This window comes from Marmota marmota, unplaced genomic scaffold, assembly GCF_001458135.2.
Source record: "Marmota marmota marmota unplaced genomic scaffold, marMar, whole genome shotgun sequence".
In the NCBI taxonomy this organism is placed as follows: domain Eukaryota; kingdom Metazoa; phylum Chordata; class Mammalia; order Rodentia; family Sciuridae; genus Marmota; species Marmota marmota.
In genome coordinates, this window is record NW_026000221.1 from 22,052,596 (window position 1) to 22,079,123 (window position 26,528).

Sequence of the window (26,528 nt, forward strand, 5' to 3'; positions counted from 1 at the left end):
CTAGGACAGAATATGACATTGGAAGAGGAGTTTCTTGAAGGATCAAACCCTAAAGAGATTGGACCTCTTTCTTTGGGAAGAGTTGAGACACATACCTCTGTCATAGCTATAAGGTTTTGGAAATCATTGTTTTTTTTTTTTCCTCTGTGAACTTCAAGTCATTTGGTCATTTGGTCTAGGAAACTCATCTTAACAGGTTCACATAAGGTAAAGTTTATTTATTTATTTATTTATTTATAGCTTTATAGTTATACATAGTAGTTGGGTTCATCTTGACAAACTCATACATGCATGGAATTCAATTTCAGTTTATGATCACCAACCCATCTCTACTCTACTGGTTTTCCTTTAGCTTATCTATTTATTTATATTTGATTGGTTCTTTCTACCTATGCATAAAAGTGAAGTTCCCTCTGGTATAATGATATATGCCCATAACATGATTTTCTAAGAGTTCATTCTACATTGCCTTCCCTTCCCATCTCTCCACTCTGTCTCTTAATCTCCTTCTACATTACTAATCTTCCCTTTATTTTTATGTTATTCTATCCTTCCCTTCTCTTTTTCTTTATTTACTGTAGCTTCTACATATACATACCTTGAGTTTCTGAGTTTGGCTTACTTCACTTAGTGTAATATTCTCTATTTCCATCCATTTACTGGCAAATGTGATAGCTTCATTCTTTTTTATGGCTGAGCAGAACACCATTGTATGTGTATTATATATATATCTATATATCTATATATATATCTATATCTATATCTTATATATAATAATTTATATATAAAAGCATATATATATGTGTGTGTATATATATATATATATATATATATATATATATATAATTTCTTAATCCATTCACCTATTGATAGGAACCTAGGTTATTCCATTATTTAACTATCGTGAATTGTGCTGCTATAAACATTGAGGTGGCTGTATTGCTATAATGTGCCAATTTTACATCTTTTGGGAAAATGCCAATGAGCGGAATACTGGGTCATGTGGTGGTTTCATCCCTAGTTTTTTGAGGAATCTCCATACTGCTTTCCAGATTGGTTGTATTAGTCTGCAGCCTCACCAATAACATAAAAATATACCTTTTCCCTCACAATCTTGCCAGCATTTATTATTGTGTGTGTGTGTATATGTGTGTGTGTTTGAACTAGAGGATTGAACCCAGGGATGCTTAATCTCTGAGCCACAACCCCAACCCTTTTTTATATTTTTTTTTTAGAGATAGGGTCTTGCTGAGTTGCTTAGGGCCTCACTAAATTGCTGAGGCTGACCTTGAACTCACAATTTTCCTTCCTCAGCCTCTTGAGCTGCTGGGATTACAGGCCTGTGCCACTGAGCCCAGCAATTGTTTGTATTCTTGATCATTGCACACAAAGCCAAGTTTATGGGGAATCTAGTCACTGCCATTAGACTATCTGTCCTTAGGAATAAGTGGTGGTTGTGTGGACTCAATTAAATTTTATCGAGAGGTCACAAATGACTCAGCAGTCCAATAGGAAGTTTGACCAAGGGAGCTTTGACCTGGGCCAGTACACTAACAGGAGTGAAAGATGCTGGGTTTAGAAAGGTTAAGAGCAAAGGAAGTGGGAGGTGACTGGTAAACCCAAGAAGACCTCAGAGTTGAAAAGTCAGGGAAATAGGAGAGGGCAGTGCCATCATGATTTGCTTCATGTACAGGAAAATGAGAACAACCTCTTGGGTTTAGAGAGCATGAGAGGGAAGAAAAAGGGAGGATGAGCACATTGGTTCATTTACCAAATATTGTAAATGTCTGTAGCCTACCAGGCACCAACATGGGCAGTTTCCAGTGTCCTCAGGAAAGATAGTGTTGAGACACATACCTTTGTCTGTAATTAGAGTAGGAGCCAAACAGGCCATATCTCCCTTTGTGGTTTTGTGGCTGCATCATGTTCTCTCTCTGCACCTTGGTGAGTTTCACATTCTCAACCTGGTTTCCACTACCATGTGATCTGAAGAATCAGAATACCTGGGGCTCCTTGCTGCCTCTCTAGAAGCAGTGACTGATTGTGTGTTCAGGGTTGGGCTAGGGAAGGGATTATAGGGGCTAAATTAGACTATTTCTACTCAACTGGTAGAGAAAATTCATATGTTCTTAGGATACTGGTTGTTTTCTTTTGGGAAGAACCTCTAGGGGCAAATAATATTTCATGACATCATGGAGGAGGATTTTTCAGAGAAAAAGCAGGGCTGGGTGTGGAACTGTGGAAGTCCATGAACTTGGGAGCCACACAGACATTTTTGTTTTCAAATCCTCCCTGCGCTACTCATTACCTATGTGATTTTGGACAAGTTACGTCGCCTCCCAAGGACCCAGATTCCTTATGTTAAGGTTATCTATAGGAACAGAACCAACAGGATATGACTATGTATAATTATAAAAAGGGATTTATATATTGCTTACAGGATCTGAAGCTGGAGAGTTCCATAATGGCCATCCGCAGGCTGGAGAGCTAGAGGACCCAGCAGAAGCTGGAGCCTCAGGAGCCTCAGAAGAGGAGGAACTAATGATGCTGCTGCAGTCCAAGGCCAAAGGCCTGATATTGCTGGAGAATTGCTGGTGGGAGACCCGCTAAAAGAGTGAAGAAGCTGGAATCTGATGTCCATAGGTGATGGTGGTAGATAGATGCACCTGCTCAAGAAGAGTCAAATCTGCATCTGCTGCAGCTCCCCCTTCAGATTTTTGTTCCATCTGGACCCCCAGCCACTGGACAGCCATGCCCACATTCAGAGCAGATGTCCTTCCTCAGTTTGTTGTCCTACACACCATTCATCTTTGAAAAGACCCTCATGGACATAGCCAATCCTAGGGGTTCCCTAGGTGTCTGTCAGTCCAATCAAGTTGACTATCCTGATTAACCATCACACTTACCTACACAGAGGGATAGTCATTAAGAAGACCAAAAAGAGGAATGTGAAAAGACCCAATTGCTGGAAGAAGAATGGGTAGATATCCACTGAATCCTTGGTTTTATGGTGCTGTTCCTTTACCCCAAATTCACACAAGAAAGAGGATTCTTGGTGGACAGGGGTAGCAGGAATACCTGTAAAGTCTCCATTTCCTCAGTGCCTTCTGGGTGAGGCAGGAGCATCAGGGAAAGCAGCCTTCACTAGTAACTTGGATTCCCATTAGCAGGCTCTTAGAGAAATTGAACCCTAGGATGCATTGGTGACACCCCTATATATCTTTAGAGCTCTATCCTTAAAAGCACTATTTCTTCTACTCTCCTGGGCCTTCTGAGGCAAGCAAATAGGTAATTACCTCCTTTTGGCCAGCTAAGGAAACCGACCCAGAAGTGGCTTGTCCAAGATTACCAGCTCTTTCCTCTTAGAGCTTGGTCAGCGGGCAGCTGGCTTTCAGGAGTCTGCTTCCCTGTGGGCCCTGATTTTGAGCGTCAGATTACTGTGATCCAAGGAGATGCCTTTTGAGATGGTATCCTCCTCTTTGTCTTTATGAGACCATGGAGTTCAGATATTTGAGGGCCCTTTAGACTTCTTTAATGTAGAATTCACCCTCCTGTGAACTCGCATTCTGGGTGCTGAGTGTTCATCGTGAACCCAGTAGGGCTGCCTAGGACACAGTTCTGTGGCAAGAGGGTGGCTCACAGAACATCTGACTGATGGCTGAGGGTACTGGATATTCATCTCCCAATTGCCACTCCTCAGTGGTTCACATGGGTTCTTTCTTGAGGGCATTGACTCCTCCATACTTTTAGCTTGCCGCATGCATGGGCTGGCCTGCTACTGCCATTGGAGAATTCCCTTGAGTAGCAATACACAGATGTCTGATGTAGGAAGCTGTCATGTGTGATGACTACGAGTGATGTCCAGGATGGGCCACAGTACTTGCTGCAACATCCCAACATGATAATACTGGTAATATGTATGGGTCTTCTCTCCTTAATCATTTGTTAAATATTTATTTATCATCTACTACATGCTAAGTGCTATGCCAGGAGTACTGGGGATCTGGTAGCTAATAAGACAACCTGCTGTATATAGATAGTCACACATGACAAGTGCCAGGGCACTTCTATCGAGGCCAAAAATGCAGCCCCACAATCTCATGTTTCCCCTCAGCTATTTCAAGTCCTATCCATACTCCTCCAACCCCCTACCTCACCCAGCAGCCCCACTGAGCTCGCTCCCATCTATCTACCTTGCATTTCCACTTGACTGTCTCCAGACTCCTCGACATGGCAAATTCCCCAAACCTACTTCCTTTCTTGTCTTTTCTGTCTCAGGGAATAACATCACCATTTACCCATTTTCCCTGAAATTCTTGTCCATTCCTTTCCTGTGCTGCCCCCCATCCCAGTAGCTACTAACGATGATATGCACACCAAGATCTAATGCAGTGCAGATACTGTTCCAAGCATGTTGTCTGAATTATTTAATTTAATTCTCACAACCCCAAAAGGTATAGATTTTCACTGTCCCCATTTTACTGATGAGCAGACTGACAGTAAGTGAGCCACAGTTACTAGCCAGTTCATGGTGGAGCCAGGATTGAACCAAGCAGCCAGTATCCAGAACCTGGTCTATCTTACTCCCACAGGATCTCCCAGTCCAGGGGGAGGGTAAGGCATTAGACCAAGAATTCTACAAATAATTATTTAATTACCATGGTGATGAGAGATATAAAGGGGGAGATGCATGAAGCTCTGTTTACTTAAGACAGCGGGGAGACTCTGTTTCCTCAAAGATGTACCCTTCACATGGAGCCTCGTGGGGTTCTCCTCACAATGCAAGAGAGGGGCCTCCTGGAGGAGGAAGAGAATGTCCATCACAGAACCAAAGAGAGCAGGTTGTTGCCATTCTCTTCTCACTCCTACGTGGCCAGCGCCTGCTTTCCTTAATGTGCAGTGTGACCTGGTTCCCTTTAACCTAATTCTTTCCCATGTTAGCTCACAGGAAGTTGTTCTGATTGCTTCCCTATGCCTTGGATCCAGGCTTGGCAAACTTCTGTACAGGGCCAGGTAGTAAATATTTTGGCTGTGTGGGTAAACAGTTTCTGTCACAACTCTCCAACTCTGCCACAGCAGCACGAAAGCAGCCACAGACCAGATATTAGGTGAATGAGTGTTACTGTCTATGTTTCAATAAAACTTTATTAATGGACACTGAAATGCAGATTTCATGAACTTATCACATGTCATGAAGTATTCTTCTTCTTTTGATCCTTTTCCAACCATTTGAAAAAACATGAAAGCTGTTTTTAACTTGTGGACTGGCCACGCAAAAACAGATGGTGCCCTGCCTTGGGCCTGCAACTGTGGGTCGCTGATGCTGCCCTCAGTCCATCTTTCCAAGTCTCCTCTAGACATCACTCTCCTCTCGCCTGGTCCCCAAGTCCCTGGTAAAACGAATGGCTCCCAAAACCAAGCTTTTATCTCCCTAATGGAATCGGCCCTCCTTCCTGATGTTCTGATTTCCTTAAAGACCTGAAGTGTCTCTCCACCAATGGATGTTGGGGCAGAAAAAAATGCCTGAGAGTCCTGTTCCAGCCATGCTAGGCAGCTGTGACTTCTCAGATAGGCCCAGCATATTGCTGCCTCTGCTGAACACTTGCCCACCGCTCCCTTTCTCCTTCCCTCAGACTTGTGTCTACCCCCTGCTGTGGCTTCATCACCTCCCACCCCTTGCCACCTCCAAACTTTTTTCCAAGCCATCGCTGCACAAAAACAGTCCCCACAAAGGTCACCAATGAGCTCAGTGTTGCTAAGCCCAAAGAACATTCTTAGCTTCTCATCTTACTTGCAGTTGGCACTGCTGGCTCCCCGCTCCTTAGAGCACTCCCTCCGGCTTTGGCTGCTCCTTCTGTCTCCTTTGTGCACTTCCCCTCTTCTCCCAGGCCCCGACAGGTTGCAACTCCTAAAGGTTGGATCCAGGGTCTGCTTGTCTTCTCCCTCTAGCTGCTCTCCTTGGGTGATCCTGTAGCTCCCTTCCCAGGCTTACCCACATATCTAGCGATTCACCTACCATCTCCTCTCACATGTCTTAAAGCACCTCAAACTTTACATGTCCAAACCACAATGAAGGCACCTCATCACCGTGCATTCATTAACAAGCAGTGACTGAGCACTTATTATCTGTCAGAAAGTGTCTGAGGACTCAATTTTGAGTAAAAAGAGTCCCTGCCTTCAGGGAGCTCATAGTCTACTAGGAGAAAGATAATCTTAACCCCCCCGCCCCCGCTCATCTTTCTCTGTCACAGTGATCCTTTCCAACTGTCCTTCTTCAGAGAATTGGACATCCATGGCTCCTGAAAGCCAGAGGTTTCCTTACCACTTGCCTCTCCCCTACCCACCCCCACACTCTACCTTCTAGTCTGTTGACTTAGCCCAATATCGCTCGACCTCGTTTCTCCCCATCCTCACAGCTGTCTCCCCATTCCTGGCCTCCACCCTACCTCCTGGACCACTGGTCCATCCGCTCTGGCTTTCATGCAGTCTCCATGCTTCGGCCAGGTCATCTTTCCATTATAAAACTCTCTCCCTACCACTTCCTGCCCCATTCCTCTCATAAGGACACTGATTAAAGCATTTCCAGGATTTAACATTGTTCTTAGAGTCAAGGATGGGGCTTTTTGCCATGACCCCAGGACCCCACGGGCCCTACCAACCCTGCAGACTCATCTCCCACACACTGCTCCCCACCCACGTGGCATGCTTATCCTTCCTGGCCTGTGTGAGCACCTTGCTGTCTTCACACTTCTTTCTTACCTTGCAGATTTCAGCCCCTCAGTCAGGAACGCTGCAGTCTCCACTCTGCCTGGGTGTCTCAGACTCACCCTTTGGATCTCAGATCCACCATCGCTTCCTCAGCAAGGCCTTCTTATGTCCCTGTCAGAATTTTGGATAGACCTCAGAGAGCCCCTCATGGAACTGGCTTTTCTGCTTGTATGTCTGAAGGTTTGGCCCTTTGGTTGAGGTTCGCCTCCTCAGTAGTACTCTGAGGGCAGGGACTCTTGCTTTTTACTTAAAATTCTGCCATTAGCTCCTAGCACAGTGCCTATAGGAGGTGCCTAGTAACTGTTAATTGGGTGGATGGTTGTGCAGATGAATAAGGAAACTGAACGCCCTTTCCTTGCTCTGATCAACTTTCCTATACTTCTTTGGAATCTCTAGGACGGCTCAGATGCCACCTTCTGTAGGAAGCCATCCTGATGGTGGAAACTCACCTGCCTCCTCTGTCTTGTTCTCTGCACATGCCCCTACCTGTGTGACTGCTCAAGCCATTGCTGTCCTTGTGGTGCAGATATTCCCTGAGATCTCTCACCAGCGTGGCTCACTTTTGTATCTTCCATTTGACTTGTTGCCGGACCAGGAAGGAGCTCAGTGTACTTCGCAGAGTTGATTCCTTCCTATGGTCTAGCTCACCGTAACCCTGACAGTGATCTCTGCTATAAACATGTTGCAGGGGACATTCTTTGCTGCTCAGACCCTTGTCATCTCACTGCTCCTGTTTCCCTGAAAGTCACTCAGCCACCCAAGAGACTTCCCTCCCCTGACCTTGCTGTAAGACTTGATGTAAAACGTTCTTGTCCTTTGCTCACTATCACTTTTCTGAGTTGGTGGTGGTTTCAGCAAGTTTATTAACAAGTTTCTCCACCGCCTAGGGATCCATTTTCTGCCTGCTGATTTGTTACATTTAATTTTCCTTAGAATTCCCTTACCTGTGTTTTTAATCAACAGCTGTGTTTACAAGGCATTAATTGCCTCCTAATTGTGTAGGTCCACCCACCCCCTTGGTTATTCTCACTGAAGTCTGATGACTAGATGGGGGCATAGCCACTCAGTAAGCCGCCTTTCCTACTCATCGCCAAGAAAAGGCTGGGCATGTGACTCAGTGGTGGAGCACTTGCCTAGCATGCATCAGGCGTGATTTGATCCCTGGCACCATAAGGGGGGAAAAAGGGAAAAAATAAAAAGAAAAGTTGAAATAGCTCATGTGGTTTACCTGTTCCCAGAGCAATCATTTCACATAGGAAATTTATGATGTGATTTTATCTTAGTTGGCGTTTTGTGATCCTGATTAAATTCACTTTCTGCACACCCAGCTTTCTTTCTACCCACTTTAGCACTTTCTGTACCATGTGTGCCAATCTCTGGTATGTTGGGAGGGTACGGTGTTCTGTTTAACTGAATATTCTGGTTGGTGGAATTATCAAAATTGGTGTACATGTGCCCCTGATTTCATAAAATTAAAAGTACAGTGCAGTTTTCTTCCCTGTATTGCTAATTGTTCAAAACACAAGTGATGCTTTCTACATGCCAGGTACTACCTCAAGGGCTTAACACACATGTCCTCATTTATCCTGACCGACATCCTACAGATTGGCTTGGATGACCTAATCATGGCACAGAGATGCTAAGTAACCTACATAAGGCCACAGGGCTAGTGAGAAGTAGAATCAGGCTTCTTGACTCTAAAGCTTTTAACTATCCTGATGTGGATTGAAGCCAGGACCTCAGTGCTAAGCACACACTGCCACGGGGGTTTCCCCTCAGACCCGTCATTCTGGAGTCCGGATTTACTTGTCTCTTATGATCCAGAGGGCCCCTAGGCTCTCTCAGTTCCTCCAGGAACACTCCTTACCATTGTGCTATGCTCTGGATAGTGTAGTGGCTTTGACTGGATTGTCTTGTCTTTCCTCCTGCTGTGTGGTCCCTGTAAGGGTATGGAAACTCAACCATTATAAATAGGTTGTGAGATTCTGAGCTTAAAGGACTGTATTGAGAGGTTGGTGCATAAATCCTTGGTTTTAAATCTTCGTTGAAATCCCTTGACAAAAATCTAAGACACTTAGGCTGCACCTGAGAAAGAAGACCTGGATCAATCAGTCCATCAACAAATCTTTATTAAATGCCACTAAATGGAAGGCACGGTGCTCAGTGCTGTGGGCAGCTCTCCGAGTAGCTCTGGTTTATACAGTGGAATGGTGATTTGCAGTTTCTGATGAAAAAGACTATTTATGGCAGGCCAGGGTTTATGGGACTTATGGCTGTTAAGTCTGTTTAAGCCTGAAACTGAGATTGAGGCTTTTTCTTGAGGGAAGAAGAAAACAAAACTGAGCACCCATCCCTCTGTTTGGAAGTGTGTAAGTTGAGCTCTTGTGTTATGAAACAGTGGGAACTGAACCGAAATTGGTTTCCCTGGGAAAAACAAGAAGCAAGAGGCCACTTGAGCTCACTACTTCTGCAGAGAGGGTAAGGATGAGATTTAAAAAAAAAAAAAAGAAAGAAAGAAGCCTAACATTTTCACGGTTCTGTCTCAAGTACGTGTATTTTTCTTTTAAATGACTCTGAACTTATCTTGCCATTTGGAAATGTTAACTTTGGAAAGGGCAATTAGCATAGGGACATGTGGATTGGATGAGAATGTGAAGATTGTGGGGTGGAGAGGAGAGAGGGGTAATGAATTGTCAAAACTCTCACAGCTGCCCGGTGTCGAATGTGCAGATCAGGTTTCAAAGATCAGTGGGTAAAGGTGTGCAGGCTCCGCACTTACAGAGAGAACCCAAGCATCCCAGTGGGACATTCCTCTGGAGGACCATCTGAAAGAGTGCAGGGCTCTTGGCCTGGCTGGAGCAGAGTGCCACCATGGGAGAACCTAGTGATGTTAAGGATGCTCTTTTTCCTTAAACCCTTATGTTGTAGATTGAATGTCTGTGACCTTACAAAATTCATGTGTTAAATCCTAATGCCCCATGTGATGGTATATTAATAGGTGCAGCCTATGGGAGGTGTTTAGGTCATGAAGGCAGAGCCCTCATGGACAGCATTAGTGCCCTTATAAAAGAAAGCTCCCTGTGCCCCTTCTGCCATGTTCAGGCTCAGTGTGAAGACATTGTCTATAAAATAGGGAAGCAGGCCTTCCCAGAAATGGAATCTGCCATCACTTTGATCCTAGGCTTCCAACCACCAGCACTGTGAGCAATACATTTTCGTTATTTATGAGCCAGCCAGTTCCCCATTTGTTATGGCAGCCTGACTGGCTAAGGCGCCCTCCATCTCTGAAGAGCAACCTGTAGATGCACTGTGAAGAGCTGTCCATTGCTTTGTCTGCAGCTTAGCTGATCTCTGGCTGTCCACAGTCTCATGGTGTAGTAAAATGTTGGAGCTCAGCCCACATGCTCTGGAGCTAGACTGCACAGGTCCTCCTCCCTATGACCTGTGTGACCTGGATCCAGTGCCTCAGTCTCCTGTGCTTCAGTTTCTTCATCTGTAAAATGGGAGTATCAATAATACCTGCGTCAGAGGAATTTCAGAAAGATTAAATGAGATAATATGAGAAAGCTGCAAAGAACAGTGCTTGGCATATAACACATGCTCAAAAAAGTGAGCTGTTATTATTTTTATTCTGAAGTTCTCTACTGTGTGGCAATGAGAGGCAGATTTAGGGGAGAGGGTCACGCAGGATTCAGCACTTTTAGTGACCTGAGAGAAGTAATCAGACCCTAGGTAGGAATGGCCAAAATGGCACAAAAACCTACTGTGATTATAGATGGATTATTATTGTTATTATTTTCATTCTTACTTGTCTTTTGGGGGAAGTATCACCATTATCTTTGACCACGAAAGACAACTATATATAACACTGCATTTATACATGGAGAAATCAAGAAGAAAAACAAAGAGATTGCAATTTCCTGCAGAGCCATCTAAATGTAGGTAATTTCAACTACTCATTTCAAACTGCTTTTATCTTCACAAAAACAAAGATGAGGAAAAGAAAATGAAATACCACAGGTAGCATTGCTGGAGATTGATTACAGCAAGAGTCAGGGAGGCTGGATTCTGAACAAGTTTTTTTTAGAATACTCCAGCTCCCATGTCTTAGTGCATTTAAGGCTTGGGCAGGCTGGAGAATGCACTGTCAAGGTAAATATTTATTTTCATGCTCATCATATCACATCTGCATGAGGCTGCTGGGTCTGTGAGGCCTCAGTGTTCACAGAGTCTCTCAGTGTTCCAGGGAGAGGTTGGAGAAGCAGCATGGGTGGTCTGTTATTGTGTGGTAAATGGGATGTGCTTCTTTGAGGACAGATTTCCTTTGGCTTTGCCGATGAGGTCTGAACAGATACTAGGTGGGACAAGGTTAGTCCTTGTGTCAGATTAGAGCCAGATGTGGTGACGGACCTCAGATGATGGGGTGGGGAAGGAGGAACTCTGAGACTCCAGGCTCTACTTCCAGGGTCTTCAGAGCCCAGGGCTGGCTGGCTGCACCCCTGCACAAAAGAGGTACTAAAGAGGCAGCCAGCTAGGAGAAACCAGACAGCAGTTTCACTTGGGGGTAAAGCTGTGTCCTCCATGGAGGCCGAGTTAGAACATATCTAGGCAGGCCAGGGAGGAAGCAGCCAGATTCAGGCCAAGCTGTTCCAGAGAGGCCGCTACCAGGAGAGATCCTGCAGCATCCACAGCACCTAAGTCCCTATGTCTGGTGATAGAACCTGGCCTAGAATGAGGACTAATCAGAGACTCAGGGCAGACCCTCAAACTGCCAGTAGCCACATCAGTTGGTGTGCCCTGTAGTTCACTGGAGAACTTGTATCTTCTGCTCTGTGACCAAAGAATCTGGAAATAAGAAAACATTGGAACGTTCTGTTTATGATCATGACCTACAATGTGAAGATGCTCTGGAATTATTCAGTGCACAATCTATAGATCCTTAAGTGGCAGCCCTTGTCCTTTGGGAGATTCTGTATTTGGGGTAGAGATTTAAATTAAATCTAAATATAGAAAAAAAATAAGATACTCATCATTTTCCCTAACTCTTCTTCCTTCTATTCACATCAATGAGTGGTAATCAACTATTTCTGTAGTTTGTGTTTAGTGTGAATTTTTTGGGTAAGTAAACTTCATGATCATTTAGCCTATAATTGATACCTCTGTGCTTTGCTCTGTCCACAATGTTTCCTGACTTCCCTTGCCTTGGGCTGGCAGGGCTCTGGGATTCTCTGCATTTGGACCTCTCTGTTGCTAGGCAGAGCCGTCTGATAAGGGTCCTGAAACAGCAGCCTGCGGTCAGATAATTCACTGTGGCTCTTCTCTAGGGCACTGTGGCAGTTCTACTAATTTTTGCTCCAAGTGTGTAGTTGTGGGCCTGTGGCTCAGATTAGATCTGGTCTTTCTCGTCGGTAGAATAGGAAGCTATGGCCAAGGCTCTTAAAAAATATCTTCGCTGTTAAGCTATTAGGCTATTTATGAAAATGGCTTCCAGCCAAAACTCACTTCTGATTTTTCTTTTCTTCCCTGTATTTTTGTACCAGGATTGAACCGAGGGGAGCTTTACCACTGAGCTCCATCTCCAGCCCTTTTTATTTTTTATTTTGAGACAGGGTCTCACTAAGTTATTTAAGGCCTCACTAAATTGCTGAGGTTGGCCTCAAACTTGCAATCCTCCTGCTTCAGCTTCCTGAGTCATTGGGATTATAGGCATGCCCCACTGTGCCTGGCTTACTTCTGATTTTTCATTAGATTCCACCGATTAGCCCCTACTACTACAATACCTATTGTAGAAAAGCCATTTAATTGGAGACCTGGCAAATAGGAAATATTCATTGTTTTCTCTCCTAACAGAAGGGTCTGAGCTCAGCGTCTCTCACTGTGCTTCATTTGGTCCTCCTTTTATTTCTTAAACCCTGACACCAGGAGACCTGCAGGACACAATTCAGGGGCCAGCGATTTGAAGCTGCCCAGCAATCCAACTGTGACACCTGCCCACCTGGGGCTTTGGAAGAAACCCTCTCTCTCCTCCTCGCTCCAGCTACTCAGTTCTAGTCCATCCAGGGATCCACGTTTTCATGTCTTTAAATAACATCTCAGCTGCCATGAGCTGGCTGCACGGGGCTAAAGCATTGGTGTCTTGTCTTTGCTTCCTTTTGTGAAATTAAAAAGGAAAAAACAAAAAGGAGCTTATTGTCCTTGGAAGGAAAGTGCCATAGAAACACGAATTTTTTTTTCTCACTTTCAGGAAACATTTACATTTACCCAAGACACATTATTTCAGGTGTTTTCATTCTTTTTTTAAACTAGGAAGCCTGTCAGGTTTCTTTTCTGTCCTTCTCAACTTAATTGGATCTCTTCATCAAAAAATCTTTTCTGTTCCTTTTGATTTCCTGCTCAGTGTTGTAGACATCAGAGTCAGCCAGGCCACACAGGAGGAGTTTGTGCTGAAAGGCAGACAACTTGGATACTGCTCAGAAGACTCACAAATGTCCCAGAAGGGTACAATGTCAACAGAATAACAACCAGGAATCATATAGACTGAGAAGGGAGGAAATCCTTCTGTCATGTTGAAGAATAGAGCAACAGCTTTCGGGAGCAATGATGACAAGGACATTAAGTGGATGTCAGGTGTGTATAAAAGACTGAAATGTGTAGAAGGTTCATACCTTTGCTCCCTCCGCCCAGGCAGTCTTCTTGGGGAGGTGGGCATTTCCAACCTCACCTGAATGTTACCATTTTGGACGAGAGGTCTGTCTCCTTCCTTTATCATACTGTAGTTGGTTTCTGTAGTTTTAGGTTAATCATTGCTTCAGGGATGGGAGTTGACATTCCAGTTCCCCAGCTATCAGGTGTTTTCCTTGTCAGGTTCTATTACATCAACTCAAGTTGGGTTATATTCCTAACAAGTGTCCGAGGGTGTCTTTATGATTCTTTAGGCCAAAGTGAGAAACCAGGAAGCAGAAGCCTTGGATAAACATGACTAGTTGTGCACTCCTTATAATCTCTGCTACCTCTGCAAACACCACTGAAACGACGGCAAAGAAAAGTATGAGCCTGCAGGGATAAAGAAAAACGGAGTGAAAAACGACATCAGGCAAGAAAGGTAGAAAATCCTTGGACCATGAAAATCAGAGAGTTGAATGCTATCTTGGCAGAGGACAGATCTAAGGAGAAACAAGCCACCTGGCATCCAAGAACCACGGGGAAGCTCAGGAATTGGAGACACTAGTCAGCTCTCAAAGCTGGGAGAGGAACAGAGGTGGATGGGTTGAAGATCTCTCTCAGGAGATTGCTTTTCCCAGTCCAGACAGCCCACAGCTGTTCCTCCCCTGCTCCAAGCAGGAAATAGAGGATTCAGTTCGTGGACAACTGAACCAGAGAGAATTCATATTGAGGAAATAGCAGGTCAGTGGAGAATAGTGCTGGGTTGGGTGGAGAGAAAGGGTTAAGGTCTCAGGTGTCTCCTACTGGGTGGTTCCTGAGATGCTGACCCCTCTGTCCTCATTCTCTCCAGTCAGGGGATTAGTGATTCCTCCCTGAAGACAGAGACTTCTCCAGAAGAAAAGACCCACAGATTCTGACATGAAATGGCTGGTCCCTGCTTGATAACCCCACAATGAAGCCACCAGTCAACAAGCCCTGCTCCTGGACACAAAACCCCAGTCACATTTTAGTGTCTTTTCTACATGCTCAGGCAGCCTAAGATCTGCAGAAAGAAATCACACCCCAGACCCAGTAACCTAAGAAAGATGGGAAGATAGATCAGCAGTGGAATGAGACTAGGATGCTGTCCATGTGAACACAGAGGAAATAAAACAGTCAGAGGATGGGGTCCGAAGACCACAGTGAGGAAATTGTGTAGAAAGTACAAACAGAAAGACAAAAATGGGGATAATTAGAAAAATTAAAGGACCAAATTAGAAATTCCAGCATCTGACATTCAATTAAAACAAGGATTCTAGATCTTTTTGTTGTACCATAGACCTCTCTGGCAATCTGGTAAAACCTTCAGACAAACTTTCCCAGAATAATGTTTTTTTTTTTTAATTAAAAGTAAAACCTTTTAAAGTTAATAGACTTTATTATTTTTCACATTTTTTTCTTTTATTAGTGTGTTATAGTTATGCATACTAGTTGAGTTTATTCTGACAAAATAATTTATGCATTGACTCCATTTCAGTCCCCGGTGGCCTCCGCTTTCTCTTCCCCTCTCCGTTCCCACATTCTCCTTCCTCTACTCATCTTCCTTTCACTCATTTATTTATTTTTGATTGGCAATTTATACATATACATAAAGGTGGATCACTGTGGTATGTTTATACAGGTGCATAATATAAGGATGTCAAATTCACTCCACATTTCCTCCCCTTCCCTGTCCTTCCTTTCTCCTTCTACTTCACTGATCTTCCCTATATTATTACTGATATCTGGCCCCCAATTTCTGCCCTATTTTGCTCTAGCTTCTGCACATGGCAGAAAACATTTGACCCTTGATTTTCTGAGTCTGGTTTATTTCACTTAGCATGAGTTTATCCAGTTCTATCCATTTAACAGCAAATGCCATAGTTTCATCCTTCTTTATGGCTGAGTAAATCTCCGTGTCTTTTCTAACCCATTCGTAACTTTTTCGTAACCCATTCACCTATTGAGCCTTCCTACCTTCCTTCCTTCCTTTCTTTCCGTGGCTTTGCATGTTGCATGTGGCAGGCAAGCGCTCTGCCACTGAGCTAAGTTCCCAACTCCTTGAGACCTTATTTTTAAAGCAATTTTAGGTTTTAGAAGAATGAGGGGAAGGAAGATGGTAGGGGTGAAAACAGAATAATGCTTAAGGGTACATAAAATGCACAGGAATACAAAGGAAGCCAATTTCATTGAAATACAGTTGTTAAAATAGTAGAAAACAAAATAATGATACAGTAATATATGTGCTTTTTAATGAGCACATTTAATAACAAATTCTAAAGGCAAATCAACTGTAATCTTGAAGTAGTAATGAGCATAAATGATATCATAAGATATTTGCATTGGTAGGATGTGAGATGAACATATCTGGGGTTTCTCTAGGTGACTGGGAGATGACAGTTCTAATTATCCATTTGTTGAACTATGTGCCTTTGAAAAGTATATATTCATGTTGACTTTTCAAAAGGTGGCAGTTAGTTTTAAAAGAGGATAGAAAGCATAATTTTATCTTTATTCAGGCAGAAGAAGCTAATGAAAACTAGGGTGTGTCTCATGAGGGTGATAAAAGATCCTCAACTGGGAAGACGGGTGAACAACTTCAAAACAGCAAGTTAAGTTTTCACAGCACTTTACAGTTTGCAATGTGCCCTTTTACACATTCCTGTCTGTGATTTTCACAACCTTTAAGAGGAGGCAGTGCAGATATGACCAACATATTCAGTTTATAAATTAAGAAGCCTGTCATATTCAGTTTATAAATGAGAAACTGAGTCAAGAGTCAAAATCAGGTCTTTGGATTTCTAATCAAGTGGGGCTTGATAGGCAAGGAAAGATGCAGCTTCCTGGGCATTACAGCAAGGCTCAGAGTCCTGTTGACATGAGAAGTGACATGAGATTGTCATGAGAAGTGGAATTGCCATTTGGGGTCCAACTCTCAGGCCAGAGGTTCAAAGGAGCTACTGAGCTGAGGTCAATTTAGACAGGGCGGCTCAAGGAGACAAAAACCCAGAAAGCTTCAGAGGGCTTCTCTTTTACCTCCTGGAAAAATATACTTGGTCTTGATATCATCATTCCTGCCTAAAGTTATTTCCAAGTCTTTCTCTTCATCCCCTCTAAGAGCCTTTTCCCAGGGTCCTGGCTTTTGTAGTGTGGTGACCTGCCAAAGTTCTTGTTTCATGTTTCTATATTGCCCTGGTGAAGCTGTCAATCATGGTGCCTAGCCTCCTTCTTCACAGTTGGATCAAAATGGTGTTAGCTACTAGTCCATGCATAGAATCCAGGCTTAATTGAGTGCCTTCCATGGACTCTTCTGATTGGAGGTAGAAAGCTAGCTTTTCTTAGTTTTAAAACGTTAAGGGTTTGTCTGGAGTTGCTAGGATGTAAAAGAGAATGCTATTAAAATAGAGTCACTGTGAAAATGAGATGGAGAGAGAGAAAAAGAGAAGGGGGAAGAGAGAGAGAGAGAGAGAGAGAGAGAGAGAGAGAGAGAGAGAGAGGGAGAGATATGACATGTCTGGGATTCAGATAAAGGTAGAAAGGAAAGCAGAGGGATTTTCTGTAACTCTAGGGGTTTAATTCCTGTCCTGGGAGTTTGGTTGCTGGAATTCTTCCTTCCATTCTTTGAGCCATTTTAGTATTCTTCATACCCAAGAAAGCCAACAATTCCCTTCTTGGTTAAACCAACTTGAGTAAGTCTCTGCTGCTTACAACCTAGAGAGTCCTACTATCAAGCAGGGGCCTTCAGCCATTGTTGGATGTCAGTATTTGTAATGGAACCCCTCCTCCTTATAGATGTCTCTGCTACCTCAGAGCACACTGTACCCTCTGGTACCCTCTAAATTTCCCAGAACCCCTCCTGAGCTTCCTCAGAAATACTCTTCACAGAGCTATCCTGGACCTTTCCCTCTGACTCCAAAATGTCTTTTATTCATTTATTTAGCAAGTGTTAATGAAGCACAAATGTGGTAGAAAAACAGCAACCTGTAAAGTTGAAACAAAGACAGGTGTGTGGATCTTAAGTAAATGAAAAGGAAGCCAGCGACAGACCCTTGGGGCTGGGGTCTAGAAGGCTCTGTGGATGTTGTAGACGGGCGGAGAGGTGGGATTCCAACAATGGAGTGGAAAGAAAGTGAGTGACCTTGGTGGTGGGTGTGGCTGCTCTTGGAGGGAGAGGCCAATCATAGCAGAAGGTCAGATTTGGGAGGTGGTATAGGGAGGCTCAAATGAGCCCTTCCTGTCCAGCTAGGCCATCTGGCAGTCCACTCAGCTTGAGTGCTAATGCCTAAGGGAATGCTTTGCTTATTTGTGTCTTGATGTACGAGGACCTCAAACTGAGAGCCTGGCTTCAGGAATAGTTTCAAGCCCAGGGAGACAGTTGGGCTTGTTGAGTTGGGAACCTGGGAGACTTGCCCCTGCTGCTTTGCACAGGACTCAAGTTGTGGTCCTTTTCCCACACCAAGGCTGAGACTGCCTTTGTAGTTATGCTTGCCCAGGTCTGGGTGAGGGCAGAGGCGCAATGCTTGCAGAAGGAGGTGCTTGGTCATGTGTCTATCTTCTGGGAACCTGCTGCAGGAATCTACCCTCTACCCCACACCCTCCTCCTTCTGGGATTTTTTTTTTTTTTTTTTTATAGACAGATGGAACTTTCATTCATTGTACCATTTCTTGGTACCAATTCAGCAGGCTGAGATGGGCCAGCTTCCCATGGGATAAGAAAGAGAATTGTGTTTTTAGTTGGTTCTGGAGATGAAAGATTCAACCTTTACATTGTGAATATCTCCAGAAAGCTGTTCTCTGTAGAAAAACTTGATGTGGGTAGATCATTTTACCAAGATTATTTAAAACTAAAGCATCTTGAGCAAACAGATTTGAGGTTCTTTCTCTTCCTGTCCCCTTCCCCCACCACCTCCTCCTCCTCCTTCTTTTCCTTTGTTTTGTACTTGGGATTAAACCCAGGGGCACTTGACCACTGAGTTACATCCCTGGCCTTTTTTAAATTTTTATTTATTTATTTATTTTTGAGACAGGGAGTTACTAAGTTGCTTAGTGCCTTGCTTAAATTGCTGAAGCTGGCTTTGAACTTGTGATCCTCCTGCCTCAGCTTTCCAAATTTCGAGGATTACAGGTATGGGGGGGGGACACCGGGCTGCCTCTCCTTCTTCATCTTTAAACCGCTTTTACTTCTAGAGTTTCAACAAAATAACCAAATCAGTTTTAAAATCATTTAAATTACCAAACCCTCTTCCTTCAATTCAGTCTAAATGTGCAAATATGAGCTTGTGAAATATCCTCTGCTCTGTTTGGATTTCTATGTCTTTGAAATTGGTTACTATATGTCCTTGCCTGAAAAGACTAGAAACTTACAAGTGTTAAAAGGAGAGTCCCTGAGACCTAGCAGAAATCTCACCTCCTTCAGAAAGCCTTCCGACCATGCCAGCCTTCCCTCACTTCTTTTCAAGAGTCAAGTATAGTAATGCCATTATGATAAATACAATCAGTTGATGGCCTGTTATGTTCTGACCTCTGTTATATCTCATAGTATCCCCTCAAAGTCCCTATGATGCAGGAGTAATAATAATGGTAATTATGATGGTGATGATAAAGTAGAGGCAAATTTACCACAAAACTAAGAGCTTAAGTTTCAGGGTCCCTCACTTTCATGGTCCCTAATCAAGGACCTGGAAGGGTCACCAAAAAATGTGTTTACATGGTCACAAGTTTTGTAAACTTTACAAAACAAAAACATTCTCACTGCCATCAGAAGCCTACTATCTCTTTTCACGACAACTTCCTGTTTCTCATTGTCCCCCTCCATTAAGTGGCTTGGTAGTGGCCATGGGCATCTTAGGACACACCTGATGGAAGCTGACTTGGGCATGCATTCGTCTGGGCTTAGTGGGTAACTTAATCACTTGATAGCCGAGTTGTGCTGTGGCATCTAGGGATTGTCAACTGTCCTCTGGGCCAAGTTACCCAAGACACCATCCACAAAATTATTAGTGTGAACTGTTCTTTCACAGTGAATTTAAGATTAATCACTTCATGAGAAAACCCGAAAGGCCTTGAAATCTTAGCTTAAATGTAGAAGACTCTTTAGAGCTTCTTATAATATTATTATAAATAAAACAGAAATTTTTCTGAACTATCAAAAATTTAAAAAGCAAATTTGGTCAACTATGGTTAAAAAAATCAACAAATGTTTTTTGTTTCTTTAATGTGTTTTATTCCACATCAATTGTGAGAAAGTGAGTATTAAGAGTTACTAGTTATTAGGAGGCTACGATGGCTGTTAATAGAAAAGGCATTAATGTCAGTAGCTCTGGAAAACATTTCTTAGGAGGCAGAGGAGGTGTTGAGTATATGCAGTCCGGTTCACTTTCCCACAAGTTGCTTCCTTTCTGGGATTCAGTTTAGGTGTCGACCAAAACTGTCCCATGTCTGTAAGGAGCAGAGTAAACCCCTTTCCCTGGGTAGCTTCAGGGTTTCAGTTGGAGAAAAACACCTCCTTCATGGGTCGTGAACTAGGAAAGCACTTTGGATTCTTTGGGAAGGAAAATAGGGCAACCCTATGTTTGCATGGATTTGACTACTAACATAAACAGGGCTGCCTAACTGATACAGAGTTCCTCCACAGAGAACATAAGTATAAAGGGAAACAAGTAGAACCATTTATCCAAAATTTATCCAAAAATGTTCTGCTCTGTTGCTAGTTACTGTAGATCATTATATTAGAAGCTTTCTTGGTTTTCAAGTAGACTCTCTTAAAATATGAATGTCTCTAAGAGGAGTCTAGCCTGACTATTAGATGGAACAATTCTTTCCAAGCTTTGCCAACGCATTCTCCCCGCCCCCCAGCTAAATGGTCTTTCCATCCAAATTCAGAGAAAAGATGAAATGGACAGAAATGGTAACATTTCACTCATAATTTCTCTTATGAGTTTAGTGATAGCAGATGGTCAAAGAAGAAAATACGAATTGAGAACTTTTACCTTTTTTACCCCTCCTTGTCTCTTTGTGACAATCTAACTAACTGAATCACAGTCTGGTGTTCCCGCAAACATAGGAAAGGCAAGGTTCTCACTAGTCCTATCTTCCCAAACACCCAGGGCCATGTTACCAGTAAGTAAATGATCCTTTTCATATCTTTATGACTAGAGGTGTGAATGACTACATAGAATAAGGCTGAATCCTTGGAATTATAAGTATAAATCAAATAAATGCTCAGCACCCCTGGAATGTGCAAATTTCAGATTTCAAATTGCAGACCCCCACAGCTAGTAACTGACTGAGTTTTCTTAGGTGGGGGCATATGATACAGAAATGCCAGGTGTGTGAAGAAACCGCTTTCCTGTTTACAAGAGATGTCATACACTGGTTCAGAGTGGGGTCATTTAACTTGCTAGTGTGTATTTTAAGAAAAATTTCTCCTGGGACTCAGTGTTCTCATCCATAAAATGGATATAGCAATACTCTGCTAGTCAGCTGCTGGTTTGCTTTCAGATCCATCCCTACACTTTCTCTGTTCTGTTTTACAAGGGAACTTGATTCTTAGGACCCTTTGTCCCCTGGTCTCCACACAGGTGCAGCCAATAGCAGGCCTTGACAGAAGATGTGGGGACAGCAGGAAGAGAGAAGTCAGGGCGTTCCTCCCTCTTTCACTTCTTGCTTCCTGTGGTGCACTGGTAGTAGTCTTCTCCATAGCTAGTGCCCATCAGATTGTCTCTCCCTCCATGGTCTCAGCTCCTACTTGTAGTCTTCATCATAATTCTAGATCCTACCACTTGGTCCCAGCTGTTGGGGATTAGAAACATATTTTCCTAGTAGCTCTCCAGCCTCAGGGGTCATAGCAACTTCTCATTTTGGCTATTCCCTGAGCTGCCTCACAGCTCCCTATTTGGCCTCTCAGCTCTTTGATCACATGCAAAACTAATTCCTGTGTTTGATTCCTTTTATTGGAAAGACCTAGAGGGCTGGATGGACCCTAGTTGTTACAGTTATCAAATCCACAGGGATACTGGGAGGATTAAGGATTACTTGTGAGTGAAGGTATGCAATTGTTTAGTATATTGTCCTAGAACACAGCAAGTGCTCAATGAATGGTAACTATCAACAATGACCTTCTCAGCAATGATTTTCAGGGAATAGTGCTGGATTATATTATTTTTATTCTTTTAATCTTAGTAGTTAAAATATGACATCACTTCAAGAGAAATCTGAAATGGACACATCTGCCAGGAAAGACTCCTGAGTGTTTCTAGCTCATGTGCAGTCTCCAGTTTCCATAGAAACCAAGCCAAAAAAATTTGCTAAAAGGAAGCCTAGAAAATAAGTAGATTCAGGTCTGTATGATTATGTCCCAAACCCTTCATCACCCAAGCAGACTGTTGTTACTATTATCTTATTGTCTCTTTAATACATTTTTTTCTTATAAGATACAATAGACCTGGATTTTTTTTTCTATGCTGAGGATGACACAAAGCCTAGGACCTCTTTACCACAGTATATTCTTTCTTACATCCCCAAGAGCAGTGCTTTCAAGGCTACTGTCATTGTGTTTATCTGACAAATTGCTGGATAAACCCAGCTCCTGTTATTTGGTAGCTATTCAGAGGTTGTTTGGTGTCTTCTGTAAGCCACAGGCACAATAACCAAATATATTAGGTTAAGCAGCAGAGAGGAACCAACTGAAATCCCAATTAACATCCTGAGATGTGAATGAGAACTCAGTGGGAATGGAAATATTAAATTTCCCTGCATGGGAGCGGGTCATTTGATTGCAACCCAACTCCTCGGAATCCCTGTTTAGCCCCCAGAACTGGTGGCCGTAACAAGTGAGGCAGCTCTGAGTCAGACCTGCCAAGGTTTGAATCAATAATCGGATAATCTTGCTTCAAATTCCAAGCAAATTTAAATCTTTTTCTTTATGATATATTTGGAAAGGGAGGAATTGAGGGAATGGGAGGGAAATGCAAGCATCTAGAATACTGAGGTGAACTTTACTACTTTCTGTGCCAAAGAAAGTTTCCAGGTGTCCCCTGGAGGTATTCTTAGGGCATTGGGGAGGTTGGGCCACCCCTAGCATCATCAATAAAGCCCACTGCACGACAACTTCCCTTGACTATTGCTATGGTTAAGCACGTACTTAACTCAGCTGCTCAGAATACAGAGAAAATAAAACTAGAACATGGGAGAAAAGGACTTGAGGGTGTTTTATTCAGCTGTTTCACCATTGTGACCAAAAGACCCAACAAGAACAATTTTAGAGGAGAAGTTTATTTGGTGCTCACAGTTTCAGAGGTCTCCATTGGTCTGGGCTGGAGGTGAGGCAGAACATCATGGCGGATGGGTGTAAAGGAGGAAAGGTGCACAGAACATGGCACCAGGAAGCAAAGAGAGACTCCCCTCACTGGAAACAAAATATATACCCCAAGGACACATCCCAACGACCCCCCTTATCCAGCCACATCCTACCTGACTACTGTCACCAACCAGTTAATCCCTATTGCTGGATTAATGCGCTGATTAGGTTAAGGCTCTCATAACCCAATCATTTTACCTCTAAAACTTCTTGCATGTTCTCGCACATAAGCTTTATCTGGACACCTGTTATCTAAATCATAACAGAAGGCTTTGACTAGATTGCAGCATGGAAGACAGAATGGCAGAATAGACAGGGCTCTAGGCTTGGTGTCAGAAGCACTGGGACCATCTTGGCCCTGCTGCTTTCAAGCTGTATGACCTTGAGCAAATCACTTCATTCATTCATTCATTCATTCATTCATTCATTCATTTTTTTCATAAGGTGCTTGGGAAAGAGAGTGCATGGCTGAGCATAGACATTGACAAAATCAGAAAAGCCTGCTTGTAAGTAAGCTCATATATACACACAAATACCTGGAACACCAATCAATCAGCATTTATTAGCCACCTATTCCAAAAAAGGTCTTACTATGATAATGAGACAGTGAAAACAATCTGGGTAGCCTTTTCTATATGGGCCATCTGTGGAAGTGGGTGAGAGAAAGTAAATGTTTCCCTAAGGGCAGCAAAGAGAACTCTCCAGTTCACAACCACAAAATCAATGCCTCCTACAATTGCCTCTCTAGCCCCTGCTTGGCAGAGCCTCTCTTGGCCATCTCTGATCACCCTTCCTAAGGATGACTTTTTCACCCATGACTTCTGTGACCACAGATGATTGTCATATGGGTCCTTTAAAGCATCCAGCATTTTCTCCATGTCCCTGTTTCCCATTAGGAGCCTAAGAGTCAAATGCTTTGTCACAGTACTTTTGTTTTTTAAAGAAAAGCAAATCTTCACCTGATGGTTGTGTTAAAGAATAAGCACTAACTGCGCAGGGATATGGGGTGAAGGGTTTAATCAGGCTGGCCTTGGCTGCAGTGGCATCTGGATGACCACTTAAGTCACTCCAGGGAGTCATCCCAAAGGGGACAAGGTGAATCTTAAATGTGCTATCATTTATGTTCCTCCATTGCAAAGTTCTTTAAAATTGCCAGTGATCTAATCCTCCCAATAGACCTGATGAGGCAGATCAATACTATTAGCCCCTTTAGTGCATAGTGTTATTATCCACTTTAGGGATCATTTTCTTATCAGTTGATTACTCCATCTTCAAAGTCTCATCAGCGTCCTCTCATAATAATACCCCATTTTGTGACTGTGAGTCTGTTACCTGTGAAACACCAAAACTGCTCTTGCAAGAGAGGCCCGAGCTAGAATAGGTGGTACAAGAAGTGCCAATGGTCTGAATATCATCAACATGCAAAGTTTCTCAGATGCAAGGACTCCAAGCAGGAGGCACTGGGCAGAGACCAGGACCACCTGCCCATTCATCAGGTAACCTCAGGGAAATCACTTCTTTCTGAGATTTTGTTTATGTTTCTGCTGAGTGAGGGACCAACTAACTTCTGTCTCTCTTTCTCCTTCTTTCTCTTTTACAGAGTTGTTAGAATAAAATGAGACCATAGCTGTGACTATCCTTTGGAAGGAAATGCAGGAGAAAAATACTAGAGGCGACAGTGATGGTGTGTATCACAGCAATGTTATAAACCAATTTTGTTCTTTGTAAATATTAAGACCCCAGAGTGCAACAAATGGGTTCAATGACATGTCTATTTAGATGGCTTCAATAATATGGAAGTCTGCTCTGTGACATATGAAGAAATTAAGACTTCTTGAAGTCACCCAATGAGGCAACTGGCAGGGACTAGAAGGTGAAATTAGAAGTCTTTTATAAGGTGACCTACTCTTTGCAGTTTTCCTAGGGCCTTCCCAGGAAACCAGATGGCTGGTCAGCCCTCTCTGAGGCTGAAGCTCCATGTTTGGACCCTCCCTGAACTGAGCGAATCCAGGTGTACTGTGGCTTTCTTTTTTAGGCCCAGTTTACCTAAGGGTGGGACAGAACTTCTTGGTCAGCATCTGGAGGATGAGGCTCAAATATTGGAATCCTTGGCGGTCACCAAGGCTGTGTGGTGGTCATCAAGACCATTATGGAATTTTCTCATTTTTAGAAAGACCCTGGGTTTCATGGCCTCTGTGAAGACACTTATAACAGAATTAGGGGCTCAGGAAGTTCACCTTTAACAACAACCTACTTCCCTCAGGTTGTCAGCCTCTGCTTGTAAACACTTACCTCAGAGCCCTGGCCCCACCCAGCAGCCTTGTCACACCTATAATGGCTCTGAAAGTCCACATGGGCCACTCACACATGGTTACATCATTATGTTCTTTCACTAGGAAAGTTGTCAAATTATCAGAAGGAAAAATAAATATTTAGGGTCTTAACTCCATTGGCAATTTGTGCATGGTATGTGATTACTGATATCCTCTATATTTATTTTAGAGGTTTCTGTGTGTATATGGTTTGTTACAAAGTCATGTGACCAATTGAGGGTAGTAGCTTGACCTCTTCATTCATTACCTGTGTTGATACTCCCTAATGATACTCCCTAATGATGTCCAACGTGGCTCTTTCTGTATGAAGCAAAGCAAGCTCCCCTTCTTTTTAATGTGTACAAGCAACATGGATTTGACTAAGTAAAGGAGATATTCCTCTACAACACATGGAAGAGATAAGGGCAAAGCATCTTTTCGGACTATCAGTTCCTGGGCCCTAGTATTGCCATCCCTCTTCAAGCCTCATTCTGGAAGTGGGCTTCTCGGGTCTCTATTAAAGCCCATGGGCACCAATGTCAAAACCGTCCTGAGGCTGGCTGGGTCACAAGTCAGTACACCACGAGGGGCTCAAAGGGCATGGTGGAGGCACTGCAACATACTGAGAGCCCAACGAGGTTGGGGAAAGAAGTGTTTCACCAGTGACCCCAAATGTCAGGTGGTAAGGTGATAAGGTAGGGTCAGCAGAGGCACACCACTCCCTGTTTCCAGGAGAGCTCTTTATTTTAGTCATCCTTCTCCACTGTGACCAAAAGACCTGTCAAGAACAATTTTAGAGAAGGAAAAGTTTATTTGGTGCTCATGGTTTCAGAGGTCTCAGTCCATAGATGGCCATCTCCATTGCTCTGGGCCCAAGGTGAGGCAGAACAACATGGTGGAAGAGTGTGGCAGAGGAAAGCAGCTCTGGTCATGGCAGCAAGGAAGCAAAGAGAGGGAGAGAGCTCTGCTCACCAGGCACAAAATATATACCCCACAGTCATGCCCCAGTATCTGTCTCCTCCAACTGCACCCTGTCTGCCTACAGTCACTGTTCATTTAATTCCTATCAGTGAATTAATGCTCTGACTTGGTTTAGGCTCTCATAACTCAATCATTTCACCTCTGAACTTTCTTGCATTGTCTCACACATGAGCTTTGGAGTGACACCTCAGAGCTAAAGCATAACTCTCTTCATTCCTAGGCCTGCAGGGAGGTGGCTCCAGCTCTTTGTACAAGAGAACTGGCCAGAGCTGGGTAGGGAATTGAAACCCTGGAAAATGGGTTTTAGTTTTTCTAGAACTGGGATTTTTACCCTTTTTGTACAATGGAACATTTGTGAGCTTGTTGGGAACTATGGACCTCTTAGAATTGTGTGTGTGTGTGTGTGTGTGTGTGTGTGTGTATATATA

General features: G+C 43.4%; 1 long non-coding RNA gene across 1 annotated transcript; it reads left to right on the forward strand.

Annotated features, from left to right (window-relative positions):
• On the forward strand, window positions 1–24,540 carry LOC125612976. The gene is made up of 3 exons (XR_007343475.1): window positions 1–207; window positions 2,441–2,980; window positions 24,408–24,540. It is a non-coding gene; the product is annotated as an uncharacterized LOC125612976 (long non-coding RNA).
• Window positions 24,541–26,528: the final 1,988 nt, after the last annotated feature.